This window comes from Perognathus longimembris, chromosome 15, assembly GCF_023159225.1.
Source record: "Perognathus longimembris pacificus isolate PPM17 chromosome 15, ASM2315922v1, whole genome shotgun sequence".
NCBI classification, from domain to species: domain Eukaryota; kingdom Metazoa; phylum Chordata; class Mammalia; order Rodentia; family Heteromyidae; genus Perognathus; species Perognathus longimembris.
In genome coordinates, this window is record NC_063175.1 from 8,924,217 (window position 1) to 8,946,021 (window position 21,805).

At 41.7% G+C, this 21,805-nt stretch overlaps 1 protein-coding gene across 3 annotated transcripts in view; it reads right to left on the reverse strand.

The window, feature by feature from the left end:
• Positions 1 to 21,805, reverse strand: part of Ldlrad4 (low density lipoprotein receptor class A domain containing 4) — a 373,268-nt gene that overhangs the window by 159,927 nt on the left and 191,536 nt on the right. The gene's annotated exons all lie outside the window — the stretch shown is intronic.

Sequence of the window (21,805 nt, forward strand, 5' to 3'; positions counted from 1 at the left end):
ATTCCAACCAGAAGTGGTAGGCTCATTAAACTCATTAATTATTCAGAAAGCCAGATGAGAAATTGATGCCAGTGGAGTTGTGGGAAGTTTTTAGGGACACACAGTAGGAAACAGTGGCAGACTTTGTTACTACTGATGGTGAGCCACCAAGGAACTGACTCATTTGCACTGGGAGAAGAGATGGGAGTCGTTTTATTTCTGTCTCATTCTATGGTAAATTCTGTAAGTTTATATATATTTATAAGGTTTATAATAGCATGTTTACATATTTTTAGGTAATTAAGCACACATGAAATCATAATTATATCTAATACCTTTTACTAAAAAGGAGTCCAGAGATGGGAATGTGGTATAGTGGTAGATGCTTGCCTCGCATGCACAAAGCCCTGGGTTTAATTCCTTAGTACCACATAAACAGAAAAGGCTGGAAGTGGTGCTGTGGCTCAAGTGGTAGAGTGCTAGCCTTGAGCAAAAAGAAGCTCAAGGAGAGTGCCCAGGCCCTGAGTTCAAGCTCCAGAACTGGCAATTAAAAAAACCCTGAAAAATACCTAAATAAATAAAGGGAGTTCAGCCTTCAGCTTCTCACTTGACTTAAATACTTCCATGCTGTCTCTTGCTTTGTTCCCTCTAGGCAGCAGTATTTCCTTATAAGACATGTACAAAAGTTTTTCTTTGCTTTTCTTTTAAACTCAGCACAAAATATATGAGCAAATACAGAAGAAAAAAAACAGGGCACATATGCCACTGGTCACACAATATAAACCTTCTCCAATGGAATAGTTTAAAACTATCAACTTAGGAAATAATAGTAGTTAACTACTCTCAAATATGTCTCTATTCTTCTAATATTCTCTATCGTTATTCTAATATTGAGTACTTCTCCTTCATAATCCTATTCAAAAGGAACTCTGGGAAACTATGTAGTGAAATGACTGTGGTTAGGAACTAAGGAGACAGTGGGTCTAGATTCAGTCCTGTCACTAACTATGCACCGCTAGCCATGTAATAAAGCTGCATCAAATATGTAACCTAAGGCAGAAATTAGAAAAGGCTTACCCTACATTTATTTACTTCCAAAACATATAGACCTGCAACTGATGTACATATCATACAACTATTCCTCATGGAATACAATCAATCAGTGAAAATATAGAACTGGAAAGCTACTTCTTCTCTTTTATGTTAAAATATATTGTCTTATGTGCAAGATCAAGTACATCAGTTTCTTACTACTGCCATAGAAAGTCTGCCAAAGACTTACGTGATTTTTGACACAAATTTAGTACCTTACATTAATGAAGATCAGAAGTAGTTGCCAGTTGAGATGTGGGAACCTCACTAGGCTGAAGTCAAGCCATCAGCAGAGTTGTGTTGTTCCCCAGAACTATAGTAGAGAAAGTTTCTTTGACTTTTCTATCTTCTCAATGCTGCCTATAATGTTGGTTTATGGCTATCCTCAAAGCTGGCAGTGATAGGTCAAGTCCTTTTCACAGTGTATCTCTATGACCCTTTCTCTGTTGTCTCATATCCCTCTAACAACAGGCAACAAAGGTCCTCCACTTTTGAGGACTCATGTATTTGGGCCTGCCTATATAAAGTAAGTTCTACATCTCAAGGTCTTTAATCTTTATCATGTCTGTAAACACAATCTCTTCTTCTAGATAAGGTAACATTCTCATAGGTTCCAAAAATTAAGGCAAGGGCATTTTGAGGCTATAAAAGGCATAACTGGAACCATTTAAACAACTGAATAAAACAAACAAAACAATGGAGTAAATGTTTCAGAATATATGCACAATTGCTCCTATGGATATATAAGCTCCAACTTGGTCAAATGGGAAGCCTATGATTATGCATGTGTAAATGATACATGGATGAAAATGACTCATTCTCCTAGTCAAATAGTTAAGCCTCCTCTCTCAAAGTCTGTCTTTCTCTTTCACACATACAACGCTTTTAAAGTAATGTGCAGCTTTCCTTCTTAGTTGCTAAATTTATTTTGCACAAATGGCATTTTGAATCCTTCTTTCTGCGGAGTCAGCACAACAATATAGCTTTGCTCTGCTTTGCTTGCCTTAGGACAAGCCAGTAGGCTTCTCTACATACTTCTGGTGTCTCAGACCTTCATGTTCTGTAGGCTATTATATTAGTACAGTTTAGATTTGGAGACTTGCTACTATTACACTTTTTAACAAAGAAACCAATGGACCTACAGCTCTAACCATTAGGAAAAGCAAAGAAATAATCAGAATACACACTAATGGCAAATGCTGCAGTGGAATACATTGTTTTCCAAAAAAAAAAATCATGGGAACATTTTCTAATTGTCAAACACTTATTATGTATCAGTTGTGTTAGTGGCACAGTCGACAGGATGCTTGCTAGGGTATGGTGCCCTGCCTTCAGGGAGCTTGAAACCATGGAGAACACATGGGATGAGCAGGGAAATAAGGAAAAGGTGAAGCCTTCTGCAATGGGGCCTAAGAAGTAATTCTTGTGGTAGAATACTCCGAAGTTTACAGGGAGGGAACTATTACAGTGGGCCATGATGGACAGTGATATGTAGATCTTTGGAAATGAGAAAGAAGGCAATTTTAGTAAACACTAAGCCACAGAATTGCAAAGAATATGTTTGAGAAAAAAAGTCATATCTCTGCAGCTTGAGTCTATGGTCAAAACTTACCCTAGCAGCACAAATTGGCTTACATGCTGCTAATGACATACTTCCTCTAACTAGGTCCTATCTTCATTTAGTATGAACCCATCAATGGACTGAGGCATTAATGAGCTTAACATCTTTATTACTCAATCATCTCCCAATAACACCACCATCTGGGGAACAAAAACACATGAGCTTTGCGGAAGAAACACTTCAGATTCTAACCATTACAACTTTTAAAAATTAAATTATAATAAACATGTATATAATTGATGTGTATGTACAATTTTCCTTTGCATAACAATAGCTCAGTCAATATTGGGTTGCATGTGTATGTGTGTGTAGCCTAATATGCAGTAAGTTATATCATCATGTAGCTTGTTTTAAGTATAATCTATGATGTTTTACACAATCAAATTGCTTAAAAGGATATTTTTCAGAATAAATCACACCACTAGGTAACAGATGATAAATACAAATATACACGTATGTTACAAATATTATGTTGAAAGGAACATAGATTTAGTGTCTACTATGTGATAAGCATGTGTTGGACACTGAGGATCCAGAATGAATACAACAAACCACTTCTATAAGATTTACCCACAATCTGGCAATTTGACAAATAATTAAATCTATCGTTGGTTAGAGGAATCCACAGAGTGATAGGAGGAAAGAGGAAAACAAAAAGAAAGTGATCTAGAGAACTGCAATGATCCAGTACCACGATAACCACATCACTCACCTTCTTGGTGGGTATTTCTTACTCAAAGCTATTCAGAAGAAGCACTGGTAGAGAAAAACAAAAGGTGGTAGAGCTCTTCAAATATAGGAGTTGAGGGAGTCCCTAGATAATATCTGGTCAAATATAATTGATAAATTCCAGTATTTTCTCAATATTTCCTCAAACCACCAAAGTGGCATCAAGTGTGGGACGGAAGGCAGCCCGGCTAGGTGGGCAGAGCAACTCCTGATCAGCCTCCCATTCATTGACCCAGAAGGAGGGAAGGAGCTGGGTATGCACCCAGCCTCAGGAAGAAGGGCGAAACTGCAGCCACGTGAGCTCTCCTAACTTAAGCATGTGTGACAAAGGAACCAACCCTCACTCCTCCAGAAACTTTAACCCCTCTGTACTTCACTTTGACAATAAAGGGGGAAAAAAGAAAAAGGAATTCCTTGCCAATATAACTGGGAAGCACACACAGGAGAAAACTGCAAGTCAGAAATTCAAGATCCCTTATTATTTATATTTAGTGTAATGAACCCAAATCATTCATCTTAATTTGGCATATTCTTTATTAAAAGAATTTGGAACTCTCTTATACATTAATACAATACATTGAGATCCCTCTGGGATGGTCAGAAACTCCATTTATTTAATGTTTACTAACCAGAAACAGAATAAAATCTAATGTATTTTAATTAAATGACTGCCTTGTTTCATTACTAGCGTTGTTCCTTCACATGTGAACTGCGTTCTCTTGTGCATTCTAACCGTCTTACTGAGAGGCTCACAACTCCAGAAAGGCAGTGGCTTCACGAGGAAGTAGTGAAGTACTCACATTGCAGTGAGTAAAGCCCTCCATGCAGTTCTGCGTGTGTGCGGTGCGCTCCTGTGCTCTCCCTGTCCTCGATGGAGACAGCATCAGAATGAACATCTGCAGTGTAAAGGCAGCGTCCATTCGCCCATTCGCGGCTGCAGCCTGTTAACATATTTTAATGCTGAGATCACAGCTTTTTATTTCTATCAAGGTGCTACAAGGTGCCAGACTCTGGATTCACACATTGCGTCATTACTGTCCCCAGTGAAGAGATTACACAGCATTATTGAGGACAGGGTTGAAAGGTAATTAAAAGAGTTAACAGTGTAAAAGACAGATGGAGGCCTGGTATGCTTCAAAGAATGATAGGTCCAATGCACAGGGGAAGTCTCTAATTTTAGCAGGCACTGGCAGGCATTTTGTGCCCTGACAACCAACACCTCTCTTGAAAAACCTTAAAATAATCACACTGTTTACGAAGAGACACTTCTCTTGTCTAAATGTTGCATCCAATATTTATCTCATTAAAGTTAATAGCAGAAGTAAAGTCACTGCTTCAGCATGCTTGTCTGAGTCACAAGGGAGTCTAGGGATCAAAACTGCTTCTTTGCTAGCAGACCAAGAAAACCTCAGCCTGAGGTGTTAATGAACCAAGGTCACCGCGGAAAGGTACAGAGCTGCTGACTGTTTAAACTCATTCTTTTGATACAAAGAACACACTAATCCAAGAGGATCTAGAACACAGACAAGTTTCAGTCCTGGGCTTCCAAGAAAAACATTACCAAGGGTGCCGCCTCTTCTGAACCTTACACCCCAAGTTAACATCAACACCTAGACAATGTACTTACTTTCTGATTTCCACAATGCACACACATGTGCCCACACACCCACAAAGACAGCAGAGCAAAACAAGGTCCACCATCATTTCTTTTTTTTTTTTGAGGGTTGGTAGGTATTGAAACAGAGTCTCACCATATAGCACAGGCTAGCCTTGAACTGAAGATCCTCCTACCTTAATCACACCAGTGCTGGGATTACAATTAGGTCACCATCCCAGCTTCAAATTCTTTGTTTGTTTTGCTTTTTATAATACTGGGGTTTGAACTGGGGGCCTTGCACCTCCTAAGCAAGTGCACTTACCTCTGAGCCAGCCTCCAGCATGGCTCTTTTTTCATCAATGGGACTATCTTCAAGCTCTTTCGAGAAGGTGCCACTCGAGAATGACTGTGCTGCCTCTGTTAGCTTTTCCTCATTGTATCTCTGTTCTTCTTTCATGGAGTACGTGTCGAGAGGCTAGGGAGTCCACCCAAAAGAAACTACTGAACAGGAAAATATCCCTTCTAGGGACTCTCTCCTTATTCTTAATCTTTCCTTGTTCACTGCCTAATCTAACAAGACAATATGAGGATTTCTTTAGAGGGAACAGAACTGGCCTTTGAAATAGGAAGAATAGTATTATGATGTGAATATTTGTGTGCCCCTCCTCCCCTCAAAGGTGAATCCTTAATCACAAAGGAAACCCAAATCAACACTGAGTTTCTATCTCCCACACTGAGATTCTATCTCAACTCAATCATAATGGCAATCAAGAAACCAAACAAGACTAAATGCTGGCAAGGATACGGGGGTGGGGAAGGAACCCCCATACACTGTTGCTGAGAAAGTAAATGAGTCCCACCATGAAGAAAATCAGTTTAGAGGTTCTCTCCAAAAGTAAAAACATTTTAAGATGCACCACACTGCATCCTGGGCACATATCTGAAGAAATATCAGTCAACATACAGTAGGGATACTTACATCTCCTTGTTTACAGCAACACCATTTACCAAAAACACTAGCCTATGGAATCAACCTAGTTACCTAGCAACTGAGATTGGATAAAGAAAATGTAGATTAGTTGGCAATAAAGAAGAACAAAATTCTGTCATTCACAGGAAAACGGATGAAACTGTGAAATAAGCCACGCTCAGAAAATATTGCATGTTTTTATCCATATGAGGAATCTAGACCTTTTTCAAAAAAGCAACTGTAAGACATGACTGTAAAAGGGAGATGTTGGGAGGGTAACCTGTGAGAAATAAGACGGTGAAAGGACTGAAAGATGCAAGTGAGTAGAACTGAAATGCATTGCCTATATTTTATGAAAATAGCACAACAAAACCCACTAAAATTGTTTATAAGGAAAAAGGAGGCATGAGTAATATAGACGGGGTGAATCGGATCAATGTACATGTACATTAATATTACATGGAAACCCATTCATATAATTCACATAGGCTAAGAAAAAAAATTAAGAACAAAATTTCATATGTTGAATGCCTGCCCCACCAAAAGATGATATTAGGAAATAAGGTTGTTGAGTGATGATTAGATCTGAGGGCGAAAACTTCATGAAATGAGATTGATGTCCTTTTAAAAGAAGCTTCCTTCCTAGCACATGATCCTAGCTATCAGAGAGGTGAAGGGGGAAGTGTGAAAGCTCAAGGCCAGACTCAGCAAGAGCCTGTCTCAGAATAAAAGACAAATGATTAAATAGGCTGCGCTGTGTGTAGAGTTCTTGCCTAGCATGTGTGAGGCCTTGGAGTCAATCCTCAGTACTGTTGAGAGACAGAGACAGAGAGAGACAGAAAGAGGAGTGACAAGAGAGAAGAGAAACAGAGACAGAGACAGAGAGGAGAGAGAGAGAGACAGACAGAGACAGGAGAGACAGAAAGAGACAGAGAGATACTGAGACTCCAGAGAGGTCCCTTGACCCTTCCACCATATGAGTACACAGTGGGCAAAAAAGCACTGCCATCTATATAACCTAGGAATTGTCATCTCCAGATATTATTTTTGCTAGAACTTTGACGTTGGATTTCCAGCCTCTAAATCTGTAAGGAGTACATTTCCTTTGTTTATAAGCTACGGTATTTTCCTATAGCCGCCTACATAGACTAAGAAATATACAAATTAGGGTCTACGTCAAAGACTGCTTTTGTGACCTTGAAAACAGTATTTTAACTTGTCTGTGAAGCTGAGTACTGAAGTAAGTTTAAGTTATGTCCAAGGGCCTTCCCGCATATTGTTGTCTTGTCTTGTAACCTCACCTTCCTGCTCAAAAGGTTTCAGCAAGAGAATAAAACTATTTGATACCACTGGATGTCTAGAATTTAACTCCAACTACCTTTCTAGTGATATGCCTTAAAAATCAGGCCTTACTTACAAACAAGCTTTCTTACCATGATAATTCCTACGTCACACTTTTGCTCCCTCATGTCCCCAGCCTGCCAGGTTGCTCAGCAAAGCAAGAGACCTGACCTCTTCCTCCCTGCACAGGATGTCTGCTCTGTGCACCAAGGCTCACCCACAGCTTCCCTCTGCCTCACATACGGGGACTGGAGACACTGGCCCACACCTTGATAATCTTGCCAAGGGAACCATTTTAGTCCTTGATGGGAAATAAAGCTGGGCAGTAGAGACACATGCTGTACAACCTGCAACCACCCATAGCACCCAGTTCAGAACTTCTTACATACCAACACTCACAGAAACACAGTCCATGAAATAGACTCAAAGAATTATCTCTCTCTGTTTCTGTTTGTCTCTCTATTTCTCTCTCTCTGTCTCTCTCTCTCTCCCCTACTTAGGATGTCATTCTCGTTATAATAATCTTAGTTATCTCAGTATGTTTTCTAAACATTACCTTTCAACAATTGTATCTCTTTCAGAAACTTATGAAAACTGAGCAGTCCTAGAACCTTTTGTTTTGTTTTATAAGAAGCTGACTTTGGTTCCAGTTATTCCATGTGAATACAGCAAGGAATCACAGAATGTGGAGAACACACTACAGTGGCCACTGCTCCTGATGGCCTGGCAGGGGTTAGCAAGATGCAGCAGTAGATGTAAAAGACTGGACTCTTTTAGTCTTATCAGGTCAGATTAGCATTTAAAACCGGGGCTTCATCCAACACCCCTCACCATGGACCTAACAATACTGGACACATTTCAATTTTCTAAGCATGCACATAAGATGATGGAGGAAGTCTCTCTGAGGCATGTCTCTTTGATTGTCTTTCTGTGAGAACTCATCTGAATTCACAGACTCACATCAAGTGTGGGCAGGTAAGTCACTTTTCAGGACCAACTGAGCCCTTCCTCATGATAAAGAGAGCTGCTGTTAGACTCAACCTACCACCCCAAACTCAGCCTGGCTGAACAGGCTGCCAGCAGCAGTCCAAGTGCATACTACATCTCAGCAGGCAGCTTGAAGTTTAATCCAAATGATTTTTTTCTCCCAGAACAAATATAGACTCATACACCCCACCTAAAGAAGCAATTCCTACAGTGAAGCCATGCCCAGCAGCTCAGAAACCATTTCTTGAATGTCTACAGGAGTGCACAGGTCCTCCCTCTAACAGAAGGGACAATACTATATTCTTATGGCCGGCACATTATCAGAACCCATAAGTCACCCCATAAATCTCTGGAGTCTGGAACAGGCAGGTGCATGTTATATTCCTCTCTCATCGTAAGTGAACAGAACTGAGAGCACGCAGCTTGTGAGCAGTCACCTGAACGTCAGTGCAAGTGTAGTACTGCACCCTCGTGCAGTACTTACTGCTTCAGCAGTCACCCCTACAGGTCATCTCCAGGAAGGAGTTAAATACACCCCAAGTAAGAGTATGCTGAGGACAACAGGCAAAGATTTAGGGAAAGAAGTTTTTCTGAAAAATGATACACCTTGTAAATGACCATGATGATATGTCTAAAAAGAACCATCTGGAACAGGTTTGTTCTCTGTTTATAACTACAATTTCTTGAAATACAAAATTCTTTCTTTCCAGTGACTGTTTTTATATACTCCTCTACTATTAGTTCTTGGGCCATAGAAAATAGCAGAACAAAAAGATTATTGCCAAACTTGGGTGTTTGTGTTTTCCCATATCAAAAGCTTAGGGTAGCTTGGCATGGTGGTGTATGCCTAGAATTCCAGCCCTCAGGAGGCTGAGGCAGAAGGATCACAAACCCAAAGCCAGCCTGGATTACATAGCACGACACACACACCTCCACACAAAAATAACCTATGCTAATATTTCTATTGAGACAACAAAGCTACTAATCCAGATGCCCAGATGGTTGGCATCTCTGCGGTTACATCTACTTCCTCAGTATCTAACACCTTGTGTAGTAGTTTTGACTATCATCGTTATCTTTGCAGTTACTCAAAGATGACATATTCTAAACTTTACTGCATATCTTTTGGGATGATATTTTAAGGCAAACATATGATCAATGACCTTCAAGCTGGACAGTGAGCACCTATCAACTGCAAGCAAATGGGAGTTGTGTGTTGTCTTGGTGGTATATTACTCTTAACTGTAATTTCATCTGAAGAGCCACATCATGTTCCCACACTACCACATGTGCACGAAAGATTTCAGGAAAGAAACTGGTGTCGGGAAAACTCCATTTCTGGTACTCAGGAAACAATGAGTAAAGCAACCATAATCATGTATATTCAAGTACCGCCACATAGTGAAGGAAACAAGCAATCATTTGGGCCAGCTTGCCCCACTGCCCGGCCCCCATACGAGTGGCCACCACTCACAGGAGGGACCTGGTGTTGCCATAACCCAGGCCAGACCCACTGTTCTTGGGCACAAACCAATTATAAGCCCAGGCCTATGCAGCATCCTGTGCCACTGTCCTGGAGAGGGTCTGGCCTGCTTCACCTACACCAATCACCTTCTGACAAATGCCAAAAGAGGAGAAACAGGAGAGGAAGGACACTACAAAACAGTCGGTAGGACAACTGGTTTCTTGGTCCAACTGCTCATTCTTCTCTTTACTAAATAAAGTCCTTAAAGCAGTTATCATTGTTCCTGGCATTATTTCAACATTACCGGAGAACAAGAACCCATCACGCTTGTGTATCATGAATCAGGAGGGTGCTTATGTCATTTTTACTTCATCTCCTGCAATACCAATAGTAGAGCTGGCCTGTGACTGAATCCAGCTTTGGAAGGTTCTCAGAGACTCGTAAGAGAAAGTGAGTCAAGAGAGTCTCTAAACACATTCCAAATTAAGAGGTTAACCTCTAGAAAATGAGTAGTCAGGAGTCAGAAGTTTCTACTTGAGCATTCCTAGCTCCTCAGCACACACCTGAAGACCTGCGAACTTACTTTAACAGCACTAAACAATGTCCTCCATTTCACAGCCTTTCTCTAGCCTTTGAGGACTGTCTGAATTCTATCCCTACATTCTGTGGATGAGTACAGTTTAAATCAATGGTATTATCATGCTACAACTGTCCTTTCACGTTCTCCCTAATGCCCAATAATTGTCAAGTTTGCACTAAAATTGACCAGTAACAGAGGGCCTTGTCTCTTAATACCCCCTCCTCATCCCACCTCCCGCCAACACCCCTCCCTTGCCCGATCTCCCCCAGGAAGCAGAATTGGCATTGATTTCTATCTGATTACAAGAGAGCTTGCCCTGACTTTCCCCAGTTACTTAAGCTGGCGTCTCACTGGTGTCCTTAGAGACCAGGGCTTCAGCAGGCAGAGAGCGTCTAGACAGTATTCATGACCCATCTGTCTGGCACGGCCAGCAATGGCAAACTCCATTAGAACTGAAACCATTCTCCCTCCTCCTCCTCCCATCCCTCTTTCCCTTTGCGAAGCAGGAATCTGACACTGAAAATTACTATCATTGTTGCAATTCTCAAAATAGCACCACCAGACTTTCATTAACATCCACGCTAGACTACTAAATATTTAAAGAAGTGGATAAATTTCATCTGAAGTGGGACAGCCCCGCACACATGAAAGCAGTAACAGAATCAAAATGTAAATCTAAGAGGTTGTTTTTATCTGAGTAAATTTAGTGTCACAGCAGGAGGAAACGATGTCTAACGTTTATTAAAACTTTCCCTCCCATTTGTTCTCTGCCTTTGTTTATTTGAAAAAGCAGAATTACTGTTCAAGACCCTACAAGATTTTAATTGATTAGAAAACTGTCTTAGAGAAACAAAGGCAGCAAACAAAAAAGGCAGGGGAGGGGGAGGTAGACTGCCAGTCGCCCCCACCCCACCCCCACTCAAGCACCCAGGTGGAAGCTTGTTGCTAGTGACAACCTAACGCAACCTGACCCAGCACAGCTCCCAAGCCAGCCCAGACAGCCGCTCACCCTCCTCCTCTCTCCTCGCGTGGCTTTAAATATCATCTTGGCTCATTTTCACACAAGTCTATCAGTGTTTTGCCCGCGATTATACTTTTTCTTGCATTGAAAGAGAAGGCAAAAATCTCTGTTGAAAAACACTGCTCTAAGGAAGAGCATGACTCATTGCGTGGGACCTCTGCTTGCCAAAACGAAGGCAAGCCACAATTAAGCAGGAAGCACGCAGAAGCTGCGCATCCTAACAGAACTATGATCAGGGACAACAGAACGAACTGGCAGGCTCTCGTCCATGGCCTCTGCCGCTGGGAGCAGGAGACGGGCAGTACCAACCCCCCACTGGCACAGCTGCCAGAGTCTGGAAGGGATGCAGAGTGCACGCAATTGCCAGAGAGTATTACAGGTCCGGGGCTGAAAGCTCTTGCTGCCTGAGGTGAGCTTTTGGTGCACATGGCAGGTGGAGGGGGAAACAAGGGCTCACTATGCTAGAGCTGTGCACTGCCCTATCATAACAGGGCATTTCCTGGTGAAGATGGACAAAACAGAGGGGAGCTGACATTCCCCCACGTCTTCTAAATAGAACCCTGATACACAGAATCCCAGAATACACAGCTCATCAGGTGGGAAAGGAAACCCCAAGGAATTCAACAAAATCACTGACCCATGGACGCTGGCACTCAAGGTTTATTTCGCATAATTGATTTGAAAAGTCACCATGAAACCAAGATTATCACCATCTATGTATCAATTAACATTTTTCACCCCCTCCTCAAATTACTTTTGGAGCATTCTTTTCTTGACCTTTCAAAACAGTAGACTGTTTGATCTCCACTTCCCTCCCTCCCTCCAAACCTTACGAATAACAGATTAGCAAATCCCCAGCTTACCAGAAAAATACATGTGAGCAAGTAGCATTAAAAAAAAGAAAACCACAGTTGAGTTCAATAACCCAGCAGTAGCGTGTTCTAGCCATGTGACTGAATAAATTACTAACCTCTCTGAGCACCGTATTCCTATGAAATCTTTCTAGAATGGTTTTGAGAGATTATAAATGAGATGATGTTCGTAAACAGCTGGCACTCAGCAAATGAAAGCTCCCTTCCTGCCTCATCCCCATTCCAGGAAACTGCAGGACGTTTGGTAAATAATATTTATCATTTACTACATTCCAGACTCTCTTCTAATTGATTTTCCTGCACTGTTTCATTAAATCCTTAGAACTATACTTTGAGGACAATACCAATATTATAATCTTAATTTTATAAATGAGAAAATCAAGGCATGACCTATTAATAGTGTGCCTGCCTGACAAGCTCTAGGCCCTAAGTTCAACTGCAGTACAAGGAAGAGAGAAAGGGGAAAGGAAGGGGTAGGAGGGAAGAGAAACAAAGGAAAGGGAAGGGGAAGAAAATTAAGGTACAAAGAGCTAAGCAACTTGTCAAAAGCCACAGAAGTTATAATGCCACAACTGGAACTCAGAATTTGATAGTCTACATGGGAGTATAAACTGTATCCTGGGGCCTCCTAATTATTTATACTGTTGTCTGTCATATTGTGTCCACAGAGAAGTATTCTTCTAGCAGCTCCGTGAAACCCAGGGTGTGAGGGATACTCTGGTGGAACTAATGAGGCAACCAAGACAACACACCATACACAATAAGATGCCGCACAAACACTCCTGCACACCTATCCACTTATATACATGCCACAGACACTCAAGAACCACCCATACACTCAAGCATGTACACAGTACATACACACCCACACACATGCATGCACACAGCACATACACATCCACATCCACGCTTCTTTAGGCCCAGTGAGAAGCATTTCACACTTTTTGTGGGCCTAACATGAACCAGTCATTTATACATTAGCATTTGGATGTTCAGAACCAAAATCTATCCTTCAAAAGTGGCTAGATTGAGAAACCTCAACCAACTATAAGGCACAAAATCTGCCAAAATTTTGGTCCTAGAATATTTACACTGAAGTAGACTTACTCTTTGGTCAGTTTTGGTGTCTATGGTAAGCAGATATACATTTAATGACAATTAGGAGCAGGGTGGGAATAGATCTTATGTCATCTCTTTCTTTTTCTATCACACAGGCTGCCAGGTTAATATAGATGTTTTCAACCTCCAGCTGAAATAAAAGTTCATTCATTCCCTAGTCAGAGTTTTCTAAAATGACCATCTACTCCCTCAGTGAATACTTCCTAGGCCATATACCATATATTGTACATGTCCTGTGCTGTGGTAGGAGGCTAAGGCTCTGTCAGCAGAAGGCCTAGGACTCTGAAAGCCATGCCTACAGGATATTTGGTAGCAGCAGATGAAGACTACTTTTAAAGTGCCTACTGTGCATAATCAATGCTCTAGCAGGAGCATCAGGGCTGACATAGTGTAAGCAAAGTCCCTGCCTGCAAGGAACTTGGTATCCTGTGGGAATTACACTGACAGCCTTCAAGAGAAGCACAAAGTACAACAGGGATCCAAGAAGGAGAAAAGTATTTCCAGTTATGAAATATAGTTAGGAAGAGGGACCGATTTGGTAAAATGGAGAGATGATCAAAACACTAAGACAGGGGGCTGGGGATATAGCCTAGTGGCAAGAGTGCCTGCCTCGGATACACGAGGCCCTAGGTTCGATTCCCCAGCACCACATATACAGAAAACGGCCAGAAGCAGCGCAGTGGCTCAAGTGGCAGAGTGCTAGCCTTGAGCGGGAAGAAGCCAGGGACAGTGCTCAGGCCCTGAGTCCAAGGCCCAGGACTGGCCAAAAAAAAACAAAAAACAAAAAAAACACTAAGACAGAAAACATCAATAGAGGGCCTGGCCTCTCCCTCCTAGCGGAGGGAGCACTTCAAGCACCTGAAGTGCAGAGTTTGGGAGGCTTGTAAGAAGTCTTCTGGACAGCTGGCATCAGTCTGAGCTGGAGGTAAGGAAAGGACAGAGTCTATGACACATAAGCTGAGGGCAAACATGACACTGTGGGCCAAGACTTACCCCTGGATGTCTAGGAGTTTCCACAGAGAAGGAAAAGCCACGGCTATCTAAGAAACCAGACAGGTACAGCTCCAATGATCTCCCAGGAGCAGATCACCTCGCAAATGGACAGACTAACAGTGTGTGCTACAGAGAGACGATTACAGGAGAGATGGGAAGGTGTGTTCATGGATCTGGCAGTGGACAGGGGTCCCTGTAAGAAGCTCAGAGAGAGCTGCAGTCAGAAAAGGCAGTTCATGTGGAGTCTAGGCGAGGACAGGGGACAAGTTTAAGAGTCACGGTGAGTAGGTCAGATGGAAACAGTGGAAAAAGAAGACACAGAGAGCGGACTGGGAAGCTGTAAGGACTCCCAGGGCTGCGAAGGTCCAGTCCTGAGTGGAGTCGGAGACTCAGCACACCCCCGTGTGAGGCCTGGAGAGGGGAGAGGCTGGAGAGCAGGGTGCAGCGCTGGTCTGCAGGTAGGCTCAGCGTGAACAAGGTGGTAAGAAAGTGCTTCAGGAAGGCATCAGAAAGTAGACAAGAACAAGGGGTGGGAAGAAGCTGGGAAAGAAGAGAGGAAGAGGAATCATGATACCATCTGTGAGGCGGTAACCACATGACTTCCAGGTGCTGTACGAAGGGCACACTGAGCTTAGAATCCCCAAACCAAGGATGAGACCAGAGCTGATGACTTAAGTAAAGCAAAAGGTTCAGTTTATGTATTAAGCTTATTTTTAATCTATCAATTTATAATGACAAATTTAAAAATCTCACGGGTTACTTCTAAAGGAACATAGGAAACTTACTGATTCTTAAATCCTATATGATATATATATATATATATATCACAGTGATCAAACATTTGATGGATGCTTCTCTTTATAGAAGTATCTCCATTAATTAATTGGGAAAAAGAATAGTATTAGAATTAGAATGAGCAATTCACAGTGACTGATAACATCATAGGACAATCAGACACAAAGTGCCTGCTGACGGACAACATTCATATTTGAATCTTTCCAGTTCTCTAGCCCTACCTACCAAGAGACGGGATGAGAGTACTCCCTGATGCCCCGGGAAAGCAGCCAGGAAAATCCCCATTTATGTCTACAGAATAAACACATACACCTACCCACCAAAGATTACAGTAGGAGAAAAGGAAAGGGAAGAGAGATGAGAAAGGAGAGAGAAGAGGAAGGGAATGTTAGGTATAAGAGGAATATCTAGAGTAAAAACATTAAGGAACATATTGACCCATTACAATACTTGGAGAGCTTCTCTGGATCTTTGTTAAAACAACTTGTAAACAGAGCAAATAAATACATGTATTTATAAGACAACTGGAGAATATACATTATAACAAGATATTTGAAGATACTAGAGAACTATTGTTAATGGGTATTGAAATAATTATAGAAAAAAATACAGGCCCTATAGCTGTGAGCTCTGATTGTGAATATGTTTTCTATATGATTGTGAATCCGATACCAAAGCTCTTATAAACAAAATACTTACAAGGTGGGAAATTACCAACTTTAGGTACAGTAGAGATTAGTTACGGCTTGGTGCCCCAAAATGGCTGATGTTGAGAACATAGGTGACAAAGAAGGTGCAAGTTCCTTTTCAGGGTATGGGGAAGGTACTAAGAACTGGTTTGGGAAGAAAGGCAATTGGCTCAGATTTAATATGTTGAGTTTTATCTTATTTGGTTAATATCCTAAATGTCCTTGGTGGGAGGAATTTCTTTCTGAAAAAGTCCTGAAGTTAAAATCTTGACTTGACTGAGTACCCTTTATTGGCTTCAGGTCGTTTGTTTTTGGCAACTAAGTTTTATAAGGGCACTTACTGGGAAAGAAGCAACTTCTACCTCCAGTAAGGATGAGAACTACCCCATACCCCCACTTTCCTTGAATCAGATCCTCTCAGTTAATTGGAAATTTCGCTGAAGCTGAAAGTAACAGTTGTTCCAGTTGACATCTGGCTTCCCTTCAGGTCTGAGCTTCCTCCCAAGGTCCAGTGGCATGAATTCCTCAGCAGATTGCTTAAGGAACATCTGTTCTTGCAAGACTTTCCAAGTACACAGCTCTTTCCAAACTGCATAGACTATTGATTCCAGAAAGTCCAAATAAACTCTGATCTCCCCACCAACGTGTATAAAGAGGCTTTGAAAGTGCAGTGCAATCGGAAACTCCAGCTGGGCAGAAATGGTGAGGCAGGGAGCTCACTGACGAGAGCTGTGATGTCAGTATCAGGCTCCCCAAACACAACAGACCTATGTAGGCAGTAGGTGTAGTAGTATTACATGCTAATTCCTCTCTGGGTCCAACCCATTTTTCAACTCTATCTCATGTCGTTCCAGTCCCAGTAGCCTCAGCTGTTCGATTAAGAGTCACTGCTCAGGCCAGGCACTGGCCTATAATCCTAGCTACTCAGGAGGCTGAGATCTAAGGATCATGGTTCAAAGCCAGTTCAGGCAGGAAAGTCGGTGAGACTCTTAGCTCCAATTAACCACCAGGAAACCAGAAGGGGAGCTGTGGCTCAAAGTGGTGGAGTGCTAACCTTGAGCTCAAAAGCTCAGGGACAGAGCCCAGGCACTGAGTTCAAGCAACATAACCACCAAAAACAAAAATTAAAAAAAAAATCAATGCTCAAATCCCAGAACAGCATTACATTTGCTGCCCCTTCATTTTCATCCTGTTCCAGGATCTTACACTTAGTCTCCTCCTCTTTCCATCCAGTATGCCTCCTCCCTGAAGCTACCAGGACTACTGATCCAATACTCATGATTTCCTCTATTCTTCTCAACAATAAACTGCTGGGAACCAGCCAGCCTTCACCCTGTGTACATGTTTAGTTGCTTTGTATGGGTGTGTTTGAGATCCCTAACTTATCACCTTGACAACAGGGCCTATACCTTCCCTCATTCCCCTCCCCCCCTCATACCCAGCACAATGACCAAACAAGGCACTTAACAAATGATTGCATTTATATACTTATCACTCAGAAGTAGTTTGTTTGTTGTTGTTGTTGGGGTTTTTTTTGCCAGTCCTGGGGCTTGAACTCAGGGCCTGAGCACTGTCCCTGACTTCTTTTTGCTCAAGGCTAGCACTCTACTACTTGAGGCACAGGGCCACTTCTGTTTTTTTTCTATAAATGTGGTGCTGAGGAATCAAACCCAGGGCTTCGTGTATAAGAGGTGAGCACTTAACCACTAGGCCATATCCCCAGCCCCCAGAAGTACTTTGATAAAGCAGCTAAAGAACTGAAGTGAAAAAAAGCTGAGAACTTGTTAAATGATATTGTTTTTATTTAATTTAAGATTGTCTCCTCAAATCTTTAGTTTGGATTTTTTTTAACAATACATAAATTTTATTTCCATCTTGATTTAAAATAAGATAGTAAAAATAACTTAGAGAGGAAAACTTAAACACTATTTGAACATATAATGTAAGGAATTACTAATAACTGTTATGTGGGATGATGAAATTATGTCTAATATTTTTCTTTTATGCTGGTATCAGGACCTCTCCCTTTCGATCTCACACTTGAGCCATGCCTTCAGTCCCGCCTCTTGCTGATTGATTAATTGAAGTCTTGAAGACTTTTCAGTCCAGGATGGCTTTGAACCATGATCCTCAGCTGTCAGCCTCCTGAGTTGCTAGGATTATAGGGGTAGATTAGGATGAATAGTTGGAAGGAAATAACACTTGTTCAGGTGTGAGGGATCTATATGGATGTTTCTGAGTTTATGGGTCTTGGCTTGTGGGCATGTATAACTTATGATATGTTTTATAGTTGTTTGGTTTTTGTGTTTGTGGGGCTGGGAGTCCAACACAGGGTCTTGTGCCTGCTAAGAAGACCATCTTCCACTTAGCTACATGGGTCCCTGGCCCATTTGTTCTAAATCAACACTATTGGACAGGTATCCAAAAATCCAAGAAATTCTGTGGATCAACATGTCCCAGGATGAAATGAGAAACTCCAGGGAGTCTCCACCCTTTTTCACAAGTGCACAGAAGTCTGGTCACATGTCAGCCTGTGTGAGGCACAAAGATAACCACAGGGCAAAGGGGAGTGTGCAGGCTGCCAGTGATCCTGGATTTATTTTTAATTTCATTGTCCTCATGATCAGACAGCACATTGTGTCTTCAATAGAAGGATGCATCCAGAAACTCTCCTGGGAGATAGTCAATGCCAGCCTATCATTCTACAACTATGCAAACCCCCTTGTGTCTCCTAGTAAAATAAGCTAGCCTCAGTTAATAGATCCCTGGCCCTGGTGAGCAGGGTGGAGAGGCAGATGAAACCAAATGGACCTAGATCTAGGTTCCAAAAACACTTTCTGAAGGTAAAAGCTATGGACAGTCACTACAGTGCTCCTGTGGTTATTAGTTCTATTGACCATGAATAACAGTGGGATTTCCTTCTAACCTTAATTCATATTAAAGTTTGGCAAACATCAAATGAGAGACCAAGACATCGAGCCTTGGTATAAAGCCAATGACACAGGAAAGTAATTCTAGCTCACTTAGAAATCCAAAAGATTCCACCTTGCTTCCACTTAAGCGCACTCAAATATCAAATCACTGAATATTTCCTTTAAAGAAAACAGAATAGGTTCAAACGAACCAATTCTGTTCTTCAACAGGAACAAAAAGGAAGCACTGTTTTCTGGACACAGCATTTTATAGACAAGAATTCTTGTCATAGTTTGATTTCTTCAAGGGAGAGAGGAAGGGGAAGCTTATTAACTGAGTTATTAGTCCATGAAAGGGACGTTGTCCCTCAGCTGTAAAAGTGCACTGTAGGTGATCCAATAAAAATACGTACTGCCTATTAAAACCTTGCTGACAAGTGGAGAGCCTCTGAGCCTTGTTAAATAGCTACCAAAGTAAAATGTTTCTTATTCACTCTGCACCCTTGCTGAGCAGGACATACAGGAGAGGATCTATATTCACCCTACACCCTTGCTGGGAAGGAGATACAGGAGAGGATCTATATTCACTCAACACCCTTGCTGGGAAGGACATACAGAAGGGGATCTACATTCACTCTGCACTCTTGCTGGGCAGGGCACACAGGAGAGAATCTACACTCACCCTATGTTCAGCCACTGACCAGCCCCACAAGCTGCTCTCCAGGTGACAGATGCCTAACTCGTGCTGCTGCTTTGAGAGAGCCAAGGGAGAGAGTCACCTGGGGCAGACACTGGCCATGTCAAAGTCACCTTCAGATGGCACACCTTCCAGGGTAACTCCCTAAGGGGACAGAATTAGTGAAAACACCCAGTACCTTTGCAGATGCATTCTCTTTTGGACACTTTCAAACTCCTGTGACATATGAAGTATAGCCCTGACATCAAAAGCAGATGACATAAAGTCAGAGTGACTAACAGTCCCAAGGTTGGCCTAGCAATGAAAAGGGGAGGGGATTATGATGATATGATTTTATATGGGCTATACTTTTTATGTTTTTATGTTTGTTTGGGGTTTTTTTTGGCCCATCTTGGGGCTTGGACTCAGGGCCTGAGCACTGTCCCTGGCTTCTTTTTTGCTCAAGGCTAGCACTCTACTTCTTGAGCCACAGAGCCACTTCTAGCTTTTTCTATATATGTGGTGCTGAGGGATCGAACCCAGGGCTTTGTGTATGCAAGGCAAGCACTCTACCACTAGGCCATATTCCCAGCCCCTTTTTATGTATTTTATTTAAATCATCATAATAACCTTATATAACAAACTATTCCCATTTTACAGATATCAGAATATAAGCCTTATAGGGGTTCAGTTGCTTCCTTAAGCTGAAACTTGAAACCACAGTCATGATTTTGCCCCTTTGGCATTCCAACCTTCTTAAAAGAGAGTTCATTGTAAATAATCTTTCATTTTAGTTGTAGAGACAGGTTCTAGTTATATTTGAAAAGTAGAGGTTAATACTTTGCCAATTAGACCTTAAAATTTCTATCTATAGATCTACCTATTTTGCCTAGCTTTAAACAGATTTAAAACATTTACATTTTTAGTGAATGGAAAGCTATCTGGAGATAGGCTTTTAAAATCAGAAAAGAACACTGATGAGAAAGAGAGGTAGGGAGGAGGATGAAAGGAGACGGGACTAAAAGGGAAAGGAAGTGGCTTGAAAGCAGGAAGACCTCAATGGAAAAACCAGGGAGTAAAGGAGAATTACCTTTAAGACAGTCAGTGAAATACTCTGCAGCACCGAGAAGTTTGGCTGCCTGCTTTCCACAAAGAACTCGCTATTTCAGTCAAGGAACCACACATGATCATACTAGTCTCTTCACAGTTTATCATGTTTGTGTTTGCTGTTTCTCAAGTCTGGAGAATCAACACAAGAAACACCCTTTATGTTGTCCTTCTCCTTACAAGACACCCTGGCCTGGGAATAGCTACCTTGCACTGAGTGCCTAGTATTTAGAAGGTTCTAAGTATATTTCATGGCCTGTTCCATGCAGTATTCCCAGTAACCATTCTGGCACTCAGCTGTGCTGGTGAGGGCACTGAGGCAAGGAGGAAAGTGTCAGGACCAGGACCCTTGCCTAGCAGTCTAGCTAGAAGAAGACACATCTTGACTACGAATAGTTTATGTTACAGTGGTGGAGCTCATGAACACTGTCCCATTCATAGGAAAAGCACTTCAGAACGAGTCTTCCATGCTCTGGCCTGCTAGTCCTCAAACGTACTTCCAACTTTGTTCCCAGTTCCTCCTCTTAGGAGTACTCTCTACATGTTGGTTCCAGTATACTCAGTAGAACATTAGAGTGCAAGTGCATTGAGATTGTCCAGACTAGGCCACTGGCCAGATTACTCCTGTGGGAGTCCAGCTGTGTTACACAAAAGCTCCCACACAAACACAGTCTGAGGAAAACATAAGCCAATAAATACCAGGAAAGCAATATCTTTGAGAAACATCATCTCAGTAAATAGACATGGGTCCTGGAAAACACACAATATAAGAAAATGCAAACAAACACAACAAAAATTCTTGAGGAAACCATATTCTTAGGTTCTTGAATTTATCAAGGATCTAAATAGCAGACTTAAAGTTCACTATTGCACAGTAATAGTTAATTGGGTTATAGGTGGCTTTCCCCGATATAAAAACACAGTAGGAATAAAGAAAATAGTTTTTGTTCTTAAACCTTCTCCCAGTCACACATTTGTAGCATTAGTAACTATCTAGTAATAACTTCCAAGCAAAAATGTTTGAGTCTATATCAAATGTAATTTCTCAAAATAATCTAATTAAAAGCAAGGAGAGAAGTTGATAGTATCCTGGAATAATTGCAGTAAGAAGACCCTATGAAGAAGTCTGTCTGTCTTCCAACACTGTAACATGCCTGAGATTGAGATAAGTCAAGCTGAAGAGAAGGAAGGTTTATTTTGCTGCAGTTTCAGGGGTTTCAGTCCTTGGTCAGTTGGCCCTATGGCAAAACTGCAAGTCAC